The following is a 13,525-nucleotide window of genomic DNA, read 5'->3' on the forward strand; positions in this document are numbered from 1 at the left end:
ACCCTTCTTAGAGGACATTGGAGACGAAATATGTAATGGATTATGCTGGTATGAGAAGGCAGGGGAAGCATCGTTGAGGCAAGGCCATGGTTGAAGGCGGGTCCTGCGGTTATATGGGAGGTAGAGGGTCTTGGTTAGGATGTTGCCGCCGCAGCCAACCAGCACCCACCCACCTCCCAGCAGCCACCACACCGACAGGAGCGGGCAGGAGCGGGCAGTACAGTGTCTCGTGTTCCTCGTGAGCGGTGGTGGTGGTGGGGCAGCGGGCAGAGTGAGTGAGTGGCTGGCTGGCGGCGGCTCCTTCAACACACTGGGCGGGTTAACTAGCCAATAGTGTTCCTCCATTCAGCGAGTGGCCTGTGTTTGTGTGTTTGATCTTTAGTGAGTGAGATGCTTAGAAAACGGCGGCAGGGCTGGTGATGATGTAATACGATATGGTGCTGATGGTGAGTAGCCTTCTGTGTGTGTGTGTGTGTGTGTGTGTGTGTGTGTGTGTGTGTATGAGGAGCGTCTGTGTTGTTGGTGTGTTGGTGATCTGCTTCTTTAGTTGAGAGAGAGAGAGAGAGAGAGAGAGAGAGAGAGAGAGAGAGAGAGAGAGAGAGAGAGAGAGAGAGAGAGAGAGAGAGATTATACAAGCAGGTATATAACAATGCATTATGATATCTTAATCCGCATTTATTAACTGCAACAAAAAAAAAAGAATGCTTTATATTAGTTTGCCATGAACATTACCTTCTGTATGTGGTGAACTGAGTCACGGCAAGCTTTTTTTTGGTTCTTATTAGAGAAGGGGAGAGGGTGGAGGGAGGGGGGGCGTTCATTCCCGACTTTCTTCCTCTCTGACTGGGAGGTAAAACGACAGGAAGGTGAACCAACAGCGGCCAGAAGGATTTATTACACATTCTATTCACTCGGTTAACAGTTCGAGTTTCTACCACTGATCGAGATATATTACGACTCTGAAATTCATAAGACTATATTATAAGCCTCTATTATTACTTTCGTTATGGGTTATGACAGGAATGGATAACTTGTAATTTAGTCCTCGAGTTCAAAGTTCAAAAACCATCACAAAACCTCACTAATCTCCAATACACATCCGCTTTATTCTTTTAATAACTCCGAGTCGTATACCATCACGTAATCTACAAAACTAACATCGTTCCTTACTTCACGGCACGAGATTGTGAATGTTCAATGTAGTAGGTATATGTGCGTGTTGGGAGGGCTTTAGCGTGTCCAGCCCCCCCTCGTGTGTGTGTGTGTGTGTCACTGTAGCAGCAGACGAGGACGCTCCCACCAAGGGCTCCCACCACCCCTGTCGGCTGTCTTTGGGTGTCGGGCGGGTTTCGTCACGACTACCGCCACCCGGACCAAAGCACTTCCACGGTGAATGTGCTTTTTAATATGCGTCGCTGATAAGATTGTTCTGTCGGCGTGCGGAAGGGATGGCGGTGCTGGGGGGATGAAAGAGGGATGAGGGAGGATGGAAGTGAGGATAGAAGTGTAAAATCCGTGGCCTCCTTGTCTTTCCCCCAGCCCCCCACACGCCTCTGAGGACTGCGTTGGGTAGTGTGGAGGGTCATGGGGAATGGGGACAGGGAGGGAGGGAGGGCGCCTGCTGCGGTTTAGAAAGGAAAGTTGTTTTGATCATCTCCGTAAGGAAAGCCAGATCTAGCTGTCTTGGTGTGTGTGTGTGTGTGTGTGTGTGTGTCAGTGTTTAGAGCGTATTATAATGACGAAAATTTATGCATATTGGTATTGTTACTTAGTCGTTGAACCGAATCACTTTGTCCTGTGTGTGTGTGTGTGTGTGTGTGTACGCGCGGCTCCACAGAACACGCCCTGTACTGGTGCAAGATTGGGCGGCGGGTTGCGTCTCGCTGGCACTGCGGCACCCGAGGTTATCCGATAGCCCTCATGTGTTCCGACCTCGCGGGCGTACAGTGTGCATCCTTTATACCGCAACACGAGTGCATTGTGTGTGTGTGTGTGTGTGTGTGTGTGTGTGTGTGTGCAGCAGCGCGACAGCCAACTCCAGTAACAACGCAACACATGTCCGGGCACGCACCTCACGCACACATACACGCACACACGCACATACACACCCATACACCCATTCAGTATCCTCGTGTAGGTGAAGAGTGTCTACAAGATGAAATGTATGTACGTCGAGTGGTGGTCCCGAGGGGGGTGCACACAGGGCAGGTGGTATACATGGGTGTACACACGGCCGGTTTGAGCGCCGTCCGCCGACACTTTGATGTGGCCGCCAGGGGTGTCCGATTTGGCGGGCGGAAAACTTAGCTGGGAGGGGTTGGCGGGGCGCTGCCTTGACGTGGGCGATGGCGGCGTTGCATGGCGTGGGTGTGGCTGAGCAAGGGGGGCACAACAGGCGTGGAGGGCGGGGCTGTTGGTCACACTTGTCGCCGCCGCCAGATGTTGCGTGTTGGGCGCTACAGGGCTACTCCGCCGGTAGGAATGTTGGTGGCTCTTTGATCCTGCCGCCCTAACCGTCCCCACCGCCTCCACCACTGACACCACCGCCCTAACCGTCCCCCGCCGACACCACCACTGACATCACCACCAGCACCACCACCATCACCACCACGACCGACACTTGCCTCCCCACCTCCTCCTCCTCTCCCTCGTGCCTCGTTTGCTCCACTGGCACCACTTCTATCACCAGTAACACCACCACCACCACCACCTGCTCTTTTTTTTTTATACCACTGGTGATATATCCCATACTCTTCACGTCGCCCCAGTTATAACTACGTACAACACCACCACCAACTGCTACTACTGCTACCATCCCCACCACTACCACAACCACTACCATCATTGCATAGCCTCTAACCCTTATTAACACCACCTACGTCACCTCCACTTCCACCTCCACCTCCCCTCCTCCCACCTAACACATCTCATGCTGGACTCTACCGCCCTATCGCCACCAGGGTATTAATTATCATTCCACTCACCACCTTCCTCCACCACCTTACCTGCCACCACCCTCATCACCACCATCACCACTTTGACCCCTAGCTGAGACATGCCCCTTACTCAACACCACAAGCCCGGCCCTTTACGCACACCCTAACTCACGCCCTTTCACTATATGTATTCATCATAGCTAATAGCCAACGTCATTATACGCAATTTTACGCAGTTTGTTTTTCGGTAACTGTGCATTCCTTTCCGATTCCGTTTAAGAAGAAAAGTTAAACAAGGAATAGAAGAAAAGAGAGATAAAAAGGTTCGATATTCTTCTACCTCCGGGCTTGGCGTTGTAAGGTGGGCGAGGCGACGCATCCCCCGGCGTATGCCCCCATTGATTGATGATGATTGATTGGTATTCCTATGTTCACGCGCACGGCCTTTTCTATCACTAAAATCACATCTATTTCATATTATATCCATTATGGCAGTTTAGTTTTGTTACGCAGCTGCCTGTTTTTTTTTTTTTTTGTGTGTGTGTATGTGTTTGTCAAGGTATCTGTTTGTCATTATGTCTGCCAAACTGTTTGTCTCTATATCAATCTATCTGTTTGTGTGTCTGCCTTTTTTTCCTGTTTCTTTGATCCTGTTTTTCTATCTGTTTTTTTCTATCATTCTGGTTGCGGCTGCCTGTTTGTCTGTCTCTTTGCCTTTCTTTCTCTCTATCTGTCTGTCTGCCTCTGTCTGTCTCTCTGTCTGTGCCTGCCTGTATATCTGCATGTCTCTATTTTTCTGTCTGTCTATCTGTTTTTCTGTCTGTTTGGCTGTCTATCCGTCTTTCTATCTATCTGTCTGTGTCTGTCTACCTGTCTGTCTGGCTGTGACCACTAATGTCAGCACCTCCACCACCCGCACCGCCATCACATGCTCGGTCATGCGCGCCCGCTGATCGGGGCAGGGACCGGGTTTTAATGGGAGGCTGGGGCGGAGATGTTTTGAAGAATTATAGTGGTTGTTGTTCTTGGTGTAATTTCCTATAATGTCCCAGGAACTACGTGGTTAAACAGCTTATTCGTTTTATCTATTAATTTATCTATTTTGCGTCGTACTATGTAACAAACTATTCGCTCTCCTACTCGCTATGATTTATTTTTTTACCATTTCTTATTCTTTTTTACTCTTTTTACTGCTATTTTTATTACTTAAGGAGAAGTGCTTAGCGGACTCTTGTTTTCATTTTGGAGTTTGTAACATACGATTATATTCTGAATGTTGTGTAGGCCTATGAGTATCTTGATTTTTTTTTTCTTTCTATATCTATTCTTTCGTTTGCTTAGGTTGAGTTTTAGCGTTGTGTATTGGATATGATAGCTGACTCTAGTGTTGTAGCAGTAGTAGTAGTAGTAGTAGTTTTTATTGTTACTACTACTACTACTACTACTACTACCACCACCACCACCACCATTTCCACCATTATCACCACCACCACCACCATCACCGCCACTACCATCACCACCACTACGCCTAATAATGAGGATAATAACTCGTGGGGGACTTTTGGGACATTTAAAGTTGGCGGGTTGAGGCCTAGGCGGCGATGGAGACCCCCTGGCGGCCATCCATCGAACTACGGAATGCTCGCCGGGCACACACACATACACACACACACACATCTTATAGCACGTTTGTCGAGGCAAAATCCATGACAGCCAACCAGACACAACCACACTATGAAAAATAACGCAGAAAATAACCCATAACTCATCCAGAGACACGAAATAAGGGAGTTCTAGCGAGAGAGATGTGTGCTGGGAAGGGGGTCATAGCCCTATACAGGCCTCCCCTTTTTGGACTAGTGTAGGTGTAGGACACTGGGAAATACACTAATGAGGAGAGAATAAATAGATATGCGGTTATAGTGATAATAAAGGAGTTTAAAAGAATAGATGAAGTGTTGCATTCTGGGATGTATGAGTCCCCCCTCCTCTTCCTCCTCCTCCTCCTCCCAAGTATTAGATAAAATAACTAAAGCCAACCATAATATAGGCAAAGGAAGAGGATAAAAAGACATGAAATAATAATAAAAAGGAGTTTAAAAGAGGAGGTGAAGTGTTGCATTCTGGGAAAGGTGTTTGAGCCCCCCTTCCACCTCCTCCTCCTCCTCTTCCTCTTCCTCCTCCCCTCCACCACCTCCTCCTCCTCCTCCTCCTCCAGTAGTGGCGAATGTGAAGTAGGAGGAGGAGACTGTGGACTAGAGCGGCTCCTATTCCTCCTATTCTTCCCCACCCTATCCTGTGCCTCTCCCTTGAAGGTCTTAGCGCCTCGAGAGTAGCCCGGAGGAGGAGGACCATGCTAGGACTGGAGGAGGAGAGGCCGAGGAGGGCGTGAGGGCCGAGGAGGAGGACAGAGTGACTCGCCAGGAGGAGGAGGAGGAGAAGAAGAAGAGGAGGCCTGGCTTGTTTACAGTGGTGGCTCAGCTGGTGCAGGAGGTTCAGGGGGTTCTTAGGCCTCCCTCAGTGCTCCTCCCTCCTGCAGCAGTGCGTCCCTGGGCCCATGTGAGTCCCTGAGGCTGCCAAGGTCCGTCCCGCCAGCCCTTGGACAGGCAGGCAGACAGACAGACCATCCAGCGTATCTGTCTACCTATCCCTGTACGTACGTAAGTTGGTGTCCTCTCTGTGTATCGGCCTAGATAGTTTATTGCCATTATTAGTGTGAGAAAGAGTGAGTTTGAGTGTTAGTGTGACAGTATACCTCTAGTTTCCCCTCCTCCTCCTCCTCCTTCAGGTTCTCTTATTTGGTATGTTCGTAAGTTGGTGTCCTCTGTATGTGTTGGTCTAGATATTTTATTGCCATTATTAGTGTGAGAAAGAGTGAGTTAGAGTGTTAGTGTGACAGTATACCTCTAGTTTCCCCTCCTCCTCCTCCTTCAGGTTCTCTTATTTGGTATGTTCGTAAGTTGGTGTCCTCTGTACGTGTTGGTCTAGATAGTTTATTGCCATTATTAGAGTGAGAAATAGAGTGAGTTAGAGAATAAGTGTGACAGTAGGCTTATACCACTAGTTTCCCCTCCTCCTCCTCCTTCAGGTTCTCTTATTTGGTATGTTCGTAAGTTGGTGTCTGTACGTGTTGGTCTAGATAGTTTATTGCCATTATTAGAGTGAGAAATAGAGTGAGTTAGAGAATAAGTGTGACAGTAGGCCTATACCTCAAGCTTCCTCCTCCTTCAGGTTCTCTAATTTGGTGTGTTCGTAAGTTGGTGTCTGTATGTGTTGGGCTAGATAGTTTATTGCCATTATCAGAGTGAGAAATAGAGTGAGTTAGAGAATAAGTGTGACAGTAGGCTTATACCTCTAGTTTCCCCTCCTCCTCCTCCTTCAGGTTCTCTTATTTGGTATGTTCGTAAGTTGGTGTCTCAGTATGTGTTAGTCTAGATAGTTTATTCCTATTATTAGAGAGAAAGAGAGTGAGAGTATTATTATGACAGTTTACCATAGTCTCCCATCCTCTTCCTCCTTCTCCTCCTTCAGGTTCTCATATTTTAAGGCTCAGTCAGGGAGGTTCTTCTGTGGGTGTGCTCAGTGGAGGTTCTTGGCATTGGGAGGTGTACATTCCGTGTTGCCTTTGAAGCTACTCAGTGTTCGCTTTTGATTTGTGTCATCTAGGTTAGGTTTGGGTGAGTACTATATATTGGTGAGGTGTCATGGCACAGGTTATCGGGTGGGTGTTATCTAGCGTAGGCATGACATGGGGGTGTACACATTGTTTGTTGTGCTGTGAGTATTTTTTGTGTGAACTTTCCATATATTTTGATGTAGAGTTTATAAGGATGGGATTGTCAAATGAGTTGACACGTGAATGATTATTATTGGCATCTGTAGGTTAGATTGTATTCACCTGTCTTTTAGTACCCTGATGAGATATCAAGAAGGGCAGCTTCCCTCAAGGTCACTAAAAGATAGGTGATTATATTTTTGTTACCTCCCTATTGTGGGGTCTGCCCCCTCATATGGGCAGGTCCTTTTACATCAATGTACACAAAAATATTGTGTTACCCCAATGAGCATGAGGTGTCTTTTTGTCTCAATGAACCCCATTGTTACCCCAGTGAACATGAAATGTTTTTTTTACCTCTTTGATCCTGGATTACAAACTGTACTTCAGTGTTCATTGAGCTAAAAAGACAGCTTTTTTATTTCAACGAACATTGGGGTGCTGTGTGCAATTGGGGATCATTGGGGTACAGGGGGGTATTAGTGACATAAAAAACAATATCTGCGTTGATGTGTTGTGGGTTATCTTTGGGGTAAAAAGTATTTTTTCCCTACTTTTTCTATGGCAACACTTTCAAATGTTGCATAGTTCATGAACACCAACTCTGACTATACGGGCATGTGGCATGCTACCTGGAAACTGAGAGTGGTGATTAGTTTGGTCAATCAAAATTGGAAAAAAAAAGGGACATGATCACCTATTATTTCCTAATGAAAGCAACTATAGTAAAGGCCAATTGAATGTACTTCTCCTTCTGCTTCAAAATCATGGACACTGTTGATCTGTTGAGCACTGCCTGGCTGGCTGGTAGATATCTGGTGATGTTTTAAAAAAAATTTATTATGGGCATATTTGAAAATTGATATGGACATAGATAGGATTGCATGTCGTAAGAACAAAAAAGGTTATGCATTTTGAAATACTGAAAGAGCTAAATATTCAATAATGAATGGTCAAATAGCAGGGGTATACTGTAGCTACTTACAGTAACCACTGGTGAGAGGATTGGAAATTGGAATGAGCAGTGTCAGGGGACAGGGGAGATTCTTGATGAGAGACTCATGGGAACAAGATCACATACTGTATTTGATAAATCACAATGTGCTTATATTTATGTGTTGTTTACTGACCTTAAGGTATGCTTTCATGGTGGGGGCTTTATTCCCTCAAGTGCTGGGGCAGTGCACAATGCGCAGTTGTGCACTGTTATGCTGCGGTGAATAATGTTTGTGTATTGCTCACTGCATGAAACCTTGTGCAGTGTTGCACTCTTGCATATGAAAAAGCAGGTGCCCAAATGCAAAATTAGTTGAACTTCATGACCTTGTGTAACACCAACATAAGTTTCAACAGGGGAAACTTACTGCCTATGTAAATCTCAAGATTCGACTCCATGCATCACAAGGCATTCTGGGATGTTCTACAGATCTGTGGAATTCTTGTAAGGATTATTGACCTGATGAGTGCATGAGGAGATGAAGCTTCTGGAACTGAAGGTCTCCTGGACTTGGGATGGACAGGTCAGCTGCATGGGAGCTTGCTCAAGAGGACCACCGGGAGTATGGACAGCGAGTGAGTGAAGCGATGCACCCCCTGGCGTATGCTCTTCATTAGTTAATTAGTTTGTGTCCTTTACTCAGGGACTGAGAGTTCAGTGAAGTTGGGGGAGGCATTTCCAGGTTATTCCCTGTTACTTCAAGAATGAGGCAGGGGTGCATCCTTGCAGGCAAAGCTGCTGATCAAAGTTATTGTGGAGCATCTGTTGGCAACATCAAGGCCACTGACCTTGTTTTGGCTAATGTTGCTGCACTTCTCACGGAAATGTTTGAGGTCCTGGTGTTGGCACTCAAAGTGCTGCATGAGGAGGCGAAGCCCCTGGGACTGAAGGTCTCTTTGGCCAAAACCAAGGTCCAGTCATTTGGAGGCTTGCTGGATGACACAATTCAGTCTGTTTATGCATGTGGTAAGGATGTTGAGGTCACCAAAAGTTGCACATGTCTTGTGTAGTGCATAACAATATTATGTCTTACCAGGAAGTCACTAAATGGATTGGCCTGACCCACAATTTTATGGACTCACTCAACACGAGTATATGGTGTTGCTGATATCTATGCAGGCGGACAAAGATTTGAATCTTAAGTTGCTTGTGCTCTTACTGTATGACTGTGAGACATGAACACTGAATAGTGACTTGGAGAGGCTTGCCGATTCTTTGGGAGGCAGTGTCTGAGTGGTTAGTGTTCAGGCCCCACATTCACCGTGTTTTGGACGATGCGGGTTTGAATCTGCCGCTACCACCTGGGATTTTTCAGTCACCCCCGAGTTGCCTAAGACTACCCACATGCTGACCTGAAGACCACCTATCAATCCGGACTCTAGAGGAACTGTTCAAGTACCTAAATCAAGACTGAGCTCTGGGGGGCACCATGAGCCAAGAATTGATGGCGCCGCTGTAAACATTTCCCTGCGCTATGACGGGCTTGGGCCAACCACCAACCCTCCAATAAAAAGCCTACCGACATTTTAGGAAAAAAAAAAAAAAAAAAAAAGAAAACTTTGCAGGATCATGGAATGACTTTATGTTGAACCAGCGACTACTCTGTGAAAGTGAATCGAGGTTTCTTGCCAGCTTAGTCTGTGAATGCCAACTTTGGCTATATGGGCACGTGTCATGCTTCCTGGATGTTGTTCCTGCTCATAAGGCTGTTTCTTTCTGTACAAGACACCCCAGATTGGAGGAGACCAAGGAGAAGCCCACGTAACTCACGACTGGTTGATTGATCTTGCCAGGAGGGACTTAGGAGGGATAGGGTAGCTGTGTGGGGGCTTGTTAACGGGGGCTGTCGGGAGTGAAGGTGGCGAGTGAATGAAGCGACATGCCCCCAGGCGTATGGTCCCTGTTAGTTATTTGCACTTGTGCACCTGCCCAGTGTATTGTGCAGTGCACAGTCAACAAGACATGTGGTATTGGGTGCTGCCTGCATGACTGGACAAGGGGTAGGGAAGGCTCGGGCAGGTTGTGAAGGTTCTAAATGTTTGGGGGAGGGCAATATCCACAGTCTAATGATTTGTTAGGGTGTGGATATTTTCTTTAGCTAAATAATATGCTTTAATGATTATTGTAAGAAAATGTATATTTTCTTGCATATCTATATTCAATTATTATCAATAAAATCTCTTTGAGAAAATAAAAATGCTGATAAAAGTAAAACTGTCAACATCACTGCCTTTGGTTCCCTGCCCCTCTGCTCAATCCTCAGATTGAACTTCCATCAGTTAACAATGCCTTGCCCCAGTCCTGCCACCGTAGTGTGTGAACTGAATCATTTTGTGATGAAGGGCACGAAACAAGAGAAGAGTCAGAAGACCTCACCAGCTCCTGTCTCCACCTTGCCAAAACAATATCATTTAGTTGTCTCAATAACCAAGAGAGCTTAGAAATAATAGAAAATAATAGTAAAAAGTAAGCATGATAATTAAAGTAAATATCAGTAATTCCCACAAGTATATGCATGGTTTGCACTTATGCTGTGTGGCATTGTGCAAGTTAACTAATAGTCAGATTGCATACCTATGGTTGTGCATGGTAATGAAATGTGGATTGTGCATTGTTCTTGCACAAGGTCCTTTCTTGGTTGTGATGCCCACCACTGCCCCTTAGTGTCACTTAAGCTGCATCCCTTTGGAACCGTGGCACATTGAAATGTTTCCTATGGTTTTCATGGTGAATTGCCTTTTGTCCGTGATGCATTAAGATACATCAGAAAACCTAGATGGATCATGGAAGTAATTACTGGTTATAAAAAGAAATACAGGCTCATCCTTTCTCCTGCTCTCCAAAATGTGCAGGTAGCTGTATCTCAAAATATAATATCAACTAACCCAATCTGACCTAATTTAGATTGACCTAATCTGGTTCATAACCTGAATGACCCTAGTCTCTCTTTCTCATTGGATATTTATGCTGTCTCCTCAGTTGTCTATGTCCTTGGAGTCTATATGTTATGCCAAATAGTCTTATTTTTAAGAATTATAAAGCTGTTCAGTATTTGACTTACAAGGTATAGTTATAACATTACTATGATATTGTAGTGTAGTGTATGATTAATATGAAAGGGTTTGTCAACAGATTTTTCTAGTTGAGTAATTTTCTGCCATAATCCTTTTAAGTTTTCAAAGGTTTCTTGTAATAATGGGGCACCAGTTTAAGGCCATAAGGTCACTAATTCCATGGTTACGTCAATGCAGAGGAAGGGGAAGATGGTAATGGAGAGATGAGCAGTAGAGTATAAAAGTAACCATAATGATTATCATGAACATGTTTAATGTATCACAAAATATTACTTTATTTTTCATAATTACCTTGAAACATTGTACTTTGGTCACAGGGTAATTTAAGTGTGTTTTGATGACTTTCTTCATGCTTGTAAAATTAACAGCTTCATTATTTCTCGCTGCTATGTTGCTTGGTTTGGTGACTGTTTAGATAGCTAGTTGTGAGTAAACAGTCTGATACTAGCCATATGTAGTTGATATAACATCATTAGCCCCTTTCTTTTTTACTCTACACACAATAACACACACACATACACACACACACACATGCATATGGGGCTCTGTAGTGCAGTGGTTAGCATGCTCGCTTCACACTTGAGGAGTCTTCCTTAATTCGTGCTCCCTGTGCACCAGTAGTGAATGGAAACTGGCTGTCGGTCAAGGGTTGTGTCCCGTCTCCTGGGTGTGTGGGTATGATGTGAGGTTTCCGTCATACCCAAAGATCCATCACCTGAGCTCCAGACTCATTTAAGGATCGCAAATCAATCACGTGATCAGACCGTGGTGAGTCACACACACACAAATATATACACACTTACCTACCTGTACTTATTTTATTTATTTATTTATTTATTTTTTACATCATCTGCATCTTTCTAGACTATATGATAAACTGGTGCCAGAAAATTATCACCACCTTTCTTTAGTGCAGTAATTGGATGTTTATAAAGAAAAGGTATTATAAGAGGGAAGATTTTGTGTGCTTTTACTTGATCCCACAAAGCCTCCATGCAGGTAGCCAAGCAGGGAGGGGGAGAGAGGGGTGCAAGGGAGAGGGAAGAGGGAGGGAGGGAAGGAGGGGATCAGGTGGGTAGGTTGTCATCCTCATCATAAAACTGACCTGAACTATTATCTGCTCCAGTGCACTTGAGGGAGACTTCCTCTTTTTTTAATAGACTCAGGGTAGGCCTCTTCAAATTGAATTTCTGAACGCCAATATATTTACCGGATTTTTTTTTTTCCGTGGTGTATGCCCCCCGTCTGTTACCTGTACCTGTTTATTTTTTTTTTTCATTTTGTCAATTAATCTTCCTCTTTCCTCCTCTCTGTCTCCTTTCCCTTTCATTCTCTCTCTCTCTCTCTCTCTCTCTCTCTCTCTCTCTCTCTCTCTCTCTCTCTCTCTCTCTCTCTCTCTCTCTCTCTCTCTCTCTCTCTCTCTCTTTGTTACTTTTACATATCATTCCATTGATCCATGTGTTTATTTATTCATATTAGTCTCCCCATTGTTCCTTTCTAGGTGGGCAGATGTTTGAAATGGAGCAGGAACAATAATTCTTTAGGTCGAGGCGTTATTTGTGTGTATTTTCTACCATGTCTTGATTGGCATTAGAAGGCACTGAACATATCTACCTCCTATCTGTCTGTCTGTCTTTATACTTCACCCTCGTTATTTTGTTTAGAGTCACGATAATTTCGTTACAGATCATCATTGTTGTTGTTGTCAGTTTGTTAGTGGCAGTGCAGAGGAGAACTAACAAGCCAAGAACATTTACTTGTCCACCTTATTAATGTATCGACCTCCACCTGCTTTCGTCGAGGGGTAACAATGATTTCCTAAAAGACCAGAAATGTGGTGGTTTTCGTTTCCACAGGGTGTCAGTAATGGTGGCAGCAGTGCACAGGCGGAGAGGAAAGCTCTGTGGGGGCCCGGTCCATTATGTCGCGGTGCAGCCCGGAGACTTGTATCCGGGCCGCCCCATTGAACCGCCAGGCTAAAGGGGGAACCCAGGGAAGGCAGAAATGTCTAAAGGAAACAGAGGAGTAGGAGGAGGTGGTGGCAGGGCAGGAGGCTGAAATGTCTAAAGGAAGCAAAGGAGGAGGAGGAGGTGTGATGGTGGTGGTGGTGATGGTGGTGGCGGAAACTCTGGAGACCAAGGAGAGCAAAAATGTCCAAAAGAATCAGGGAGGAAGAGGACGAATACGAGGCGGAGAGGGAAATTTAAGAGGGAAGAGACTGGAAGGGAAAACGCTGGAGGAGGAGGAGAGTTTATACACCGTGGACGACAGAAATCTGCAAAGGAAACAGGGGAGAGAAGAGGCTGAAAGCTGAAAGAGGAAGCGCAGGAGGAGGAGGAGGAGGAGGAGGAGAGGGAGCAGAAATGAAAAAGAACAGAAAGATGCAGTGCTCGGGGGCAGGCAGGCGGGCAGGGAGGTAGATGAAGGGGGAACTGGGAGTGTGATTGTCTGGAAAAAAGGAAGGTATCTCTGCATTATCCTAACATTAAATAAGCAAGGGGGTGTGGCGTCACACCAGCGAGGTGAGCGTGGTGTTCGTGTGTGCATTATGTGCCGCTCGCCCCAGTAATGCAGCAGTTTGTGTTGGGCTTTTAGAGGCATAATAGTCATGTCGAGTGGAAGACGGGGTGAAAGGCGGAGTCTGAATGGTGCGACAACCCCCTCCCCCCACGCCCTACCGCCCATCTCTCCTAACTGGAGGAGGAGGAGAAGCGAGGTTATGGGCAACCCTCCCCCCCCCTCC

General features: G+C 45.7%; 1 protein-coding gene across 10 annotated transcripts in view; it reads left to right on the forward strand.

Annotated features, from left to right (window-relative positions):
• Positions 1–230: 230 nt before the first annotated feature.
• The window catches only part of LOC126998478 (axin-1-like), a 53,246-nt gene continuing 39,951 nt past the window's right edge, over positions 231–13,525 (forward strand). For 3 of the 10 annotated variants that reach the window (XM_050860199.1, XM_050860208.1, XM_050860207.1), the window contains exon 1: positions 5,086–5,596. The gene's annotated coding sequence lies outside the window, so the exon portion shown is untranslated. Of the gene's footprint in view, positions 447–5,081; positions 5,597–13,525 lie in introns of those variants that run through there. The other 7 variants (XM_050860202.1, XM_050860210.1, XM_050860204.1 and 4 more) reach the window with 7 other exon arrangements.

Source organism: Eriocheir sinensis, chromosome 14, assembly GCF_024679095.1.
Source record: "Eriocheir sinensis breed Jianghai 21 chromosome 14, ASM2467909v1, whole genome shotgun sequence".
In the NCBI taxonomy this organism is placed as follows: Eukaryota; Metazoa; Arthropoda; class Malacostraca; order Decapoda; family Varunidae; genus Eriocheir; species Eriocheir sinensis.